This window comes from Haliaeetus leucocephalus, unplaced genomic scaffold (assembly GCF_000737465.1).
Source record: "Haliaeetus leucocephalus isolate CR32 unplaced genomic scaffold, Haliaeetus_leucocephalus-4.0 Scaffold406, whole genome shotgun sequence".
In the NCBI taxonomy this organism is placed as follows: domain Eukaryota; kingdom Metazoa; phylum Chordata; class Aves; order Accipitriformes; family Accipitridae; genus Haliaeetus; species Haliaeetus leucocephalus.
The window spans coordinates 2,195,989-2,200,291 of NW_010972842.1; positions in this window are offsets into that span (position 1 = coordinate 2,195,989).

Below are 4,303 nucleotides of genomic sequence, written 5' to 3' on the forward strand. Positions count from 1 at the left end.
TGTTGTCTGATTGTCAACTGTGCTCAAGATCCATGGTCAATAGTCTCCAATCCCTCCAAAGCATTTTCATTGTTAAAGAGCTTATTCATTGTTAGAACCAAAGCAAGTTTTCCACTGAAGCATCTTTTTTAAAAGATTACATATGAAGTTGAGCCTTCATATAAGTAATTATTCTATATAGGACCATTATGTTTGGATCATTAAATACCTATATGAATATGAGTTCTGAAGCACATCAAGTTAAAATGAAGTACAGCTGTTGCACCTTAACAGGTTATGAAGAAGCAATGCTTCATATCTCTTTAGTACTTAAAAACACCGTTTTCTTGCATTAATTTCTTTTGCAGTAAAGCTTCATATTTTTCTGGGAGTTTTTTTCTAAGATTTTGTGTCGCGCATAACAACACAAGGAACGATATAAAAACTAACTCAGTATTTTGGTACTGTCATCTCAGTTGATAATCTGCTAGTGTAATTAGACAATACTCTAAGAAGTATGACATCCATTGATACTTTAATATGTTTTTTCCAAATTTTTATTTCATTGTTTTGACTTAGAGCTCCAGTGGTACCCCTGTTTGAAAAATGTAAGGCTTTGACTTCAGTAACATCATGTAACTTTTGGGATGTAACTGCATAGCGGAATAGGTGTGCTGTTTCCACCCTGAAGAGATTGAAAGCCACCGCCCACAGGCCTCTTTACCATTCACTCACATGCACAGATGTTTTGGGGGTTTGTAAATGAGGACTGTGTAACATGACTGAGAATTTCAGTGAACTAAGTGTTATTCCAGACAAAGCCTTTGAATGACTTTTTCATCAGTGTTGCTTGAGCATATCTACAAAGCATTAAATAAATTTTACAAAGGAGTGCTATGACTGTGTTGAGCATGTCTGAATTAGGTTTACTGCTTTTTTCTATGGCTTGTTACCTATAGATAATCAAATACCAAGAGAAAACACAGGGCATAGCCCTGGCATTCAGTGAGGTTGCTTTCCATGGTTTGGGTGAGGCAGAAAACCTGGTAGCTGCCCTAAGGGCAGCCCAGATTGATCCTGCACAGCAGGAGTCCAACAGGGCAGGCACGCTGGTGGCTCCACTGCTCCAACATCGCGGGTCTCCCACGTAGGGTCATGCCAAAAGTTTGTCCAGAAAGAAAAGGATGGACAGATTATGTTGCGCTTCAGCCATTTTCCATGGTCACAAATGCCACCATAGATAGTATGTTAAAAGAAGCACCAAGGCTACGTAATGTTACTGGAGCCCTAGAATTTAAGAAGGGAGAAGAGTTGTTTTCAGCTGTGTTTGTTTCTCTCTCCTTACTGCCACTGTGAAACACCACATCAACTGTGAAAGGCTTGGTTGTGGTATATGGCTCAAGCTACGTAATAGTGACGTTATTTAGTTGTTACTTTAGCTCTGAAATAAATCTTTTAAAGTCCATTTAAAACTTATTCACGTTTCAGGATGTTAGGAGACTCTGCTACAGGAGGCACCTTGGCATTCCTGTTCTCCAGGGGGCAAAACTTTGGAGCACTGTGGGAGCGGTGCATTCAGTGGGGTGAGCGAGTGTGGGGGTGATCTCTTGCTGATGTGTGTACTGACGGCTGGATACCTTGACAACTTTTGACAGCAGTCCATGAATGAGTTATAGTGATGGGCTAGAGGCATTAAGGAGCGACATGGAAGGCTGTGTCCAGATGTTCAAAGGTATATAGGAACAAAATGTTCATTGAGATAAAGAAATTAATTCAATAGGCATTAGGAGCTAGATCCAATAAAAAGCTTAGGCTTAGACTTAAAGCAGGATAGAGGTTGAATCTGTGTAAGTCCAAAATAATGATCGCAAACCCTTCTTTACCTGGAGACCACAAATGCTGAAATAACCTAGGCTTTTCATGACGTTTATAGGCACTTTTTTAAAAACCATGACATTCCCTTACTTTTGGTGGTTTGCCCTCTGCAGTGTGACAAGTCCCTGGTCTAAGTGGTTCAGATTTTCAGCTAAGTAACTTTAAACATCTTGGACACAGGTCTTATTGCAAACAGAGCTGAGCATGTCAGCCACCATGGAAGTGGGAAAGCCTGGTTGCATTTTTTATCGGATCTTGGGGACTCCAAGGGGTGTGCACTTTGAGGATACTTTTTCTCTTTTAACTGGGAGCCATGACATCCTGGAGCCATGTGAACATTTGTGTGGTGGTCCTCTGTATGTAATGTGCAAGTTGAAAGTGGTTTCTCTCATTTATTTAAACCAAAAATATTTGATCGGTTTTCAAAGATTCAGCTCAGCTGTTTGGACAGCAAGAAAAGGGATCAGGGATAGTTGATGGGCCCAGGACTATGGGTGGAAGAAAGTCATTGGATTGAATCAGTCTCTGGAGAACAGTAGAAAAATGTTACAGAGAGCCCAGGAGAGTCAATATGACCTGCAAAAAGAATGCAGGGGATAAATAGAGAGGCTCTATTAATATAGACATTCATTAAAAATTAGTGCACTTCTAGTGTGTGTCATATTTAAACCAGTTGCTAAGTATCAGCTAAAATTTAGCTAATTTACTTCAATCTCTAAAAAAATCTGGCTTCTAACAGCTGTATTCCTGTGTCCAACAGGTTAAACATCTGGGTCTGCCATTTTAACACGTACAGTCATTCCGAGTTGGAATTTAGGGTAAATATTTGAATGTTAGAATAAGCATATTTCATCTACATACAAGTGGAATACTGTTAGCATTTCTCAGATTTGGAATGGGATTTTATGTTCTATATTTAAGATATTTAGTCAGCATATCGTACCTTATGATTGCAAAACAGGACTCTAGCCTGATCTGTGAACACAGGTGCCCGAACTTTCAAGTACTTATGTACTTAAAACAACAAAGCAAGTAATTTTATCTTTTTTATTTATCATTTGATAAGCTATCTTTTAAAAATCCTCTTACTTTTGTTTGTAGTATGAAAGCAACACCTTTATAACACTGGCAAAATATTCGGCTTTAACTTATTTCAGGGAATAAGCAATATGTGTTGCGTTTTTGCAATGATTCATATTTAGCTTGCCTGCTAGGCCTTAGTAACATATTTCTAGTTAATACTTTCATTTCTAGTAGTTTCTAGTTATTTCTTCAGGCTACACAACAGAAAGAAGGTATGATCCTTTGTGGCAGGCCTGTGGTCATGAAAGGCTCAACTCTGATGTAACACAGAGATTAAAAATAATATAATAGAAAAAGGCTTGCTTGCATTACTACAGATATATGAGGTATATACATCCCATGCCATGGGAGGTATGTCCCATGGCTGTTATTTGAACTGTACATGTAACAAATAAATTAATTTTCATATTGCGGCATCTATAATCTGTTGAATTTACTTAAATCTATATTCAGGGCAGCACGGGGAGGAGTGGGAGGAAGTTCTGTACCCAGGTACCTTGCTAGGAGATAGGGAGAACAAGCTACATCATTAATGCCCCAAACATTTGTTGTTGCTAATTGCTTGATGCTTCTTATCCATCAGTGACTTTTGGCTCAACAGTAGATAGGCTAGAAAAACAAGCTACAGCCTTTGAAGGCCTGTTTAATATTGGATATGAAAAATAAGGAGGACAGAGTATGAACTAGATCCCTAAAGGAAGGTTAATATGGTAATGTTCAGAGTCACTATACCAAATTTTAGGTGGCTGGTGGTATCTACACCCCTGAATAAAACATCTAAGCTCTCTAGTCATTGAACCTGTCAATCAAAATCGACAATGTGTTAAATAGGAAGCTGCCAAAGTTATCTAACAGAAAACCCTGATGGCAGAGTTGGGTCTTATACCCTTATTCTGTCAGAGGGATTAGGTACCTAATGCTGGGTCGCAGGCATATGTTTTTATCAGACCAGGTTTCACATCCTGCAGCCCTCTTGTGCACTGAGGAACCTAAGCTGCTGCTTTCAGAAACAGAACACTTTGCAGAAAACAATCCCAGAGTTTTGGGACTGGAGAAAGGAAAATTTTAACCCCTTAAAGCATAGATTGGGACATTTATCTAAGAGGCGATATAGTCCCTGTTCCAAGAACAACTTGTGCATTTTATGTGAAATCCTAGTTAGGTAAAATACAAAACTGACACCAAGACCTTCACGTCTCCTCAGTGACGTCAACTTCTTCCTTAGTCTACAAAGTCACTCTTCCAAGCCTACACCAGTGCCTCACGAACCGGGACTGAAGAATTGTTGTAGCCATGAAGGTATCATAGGAAAAGGGGTAACATCTCCAATGGCTGAGCCCACTGTGCTTTTTTGAAGAGGTTGATC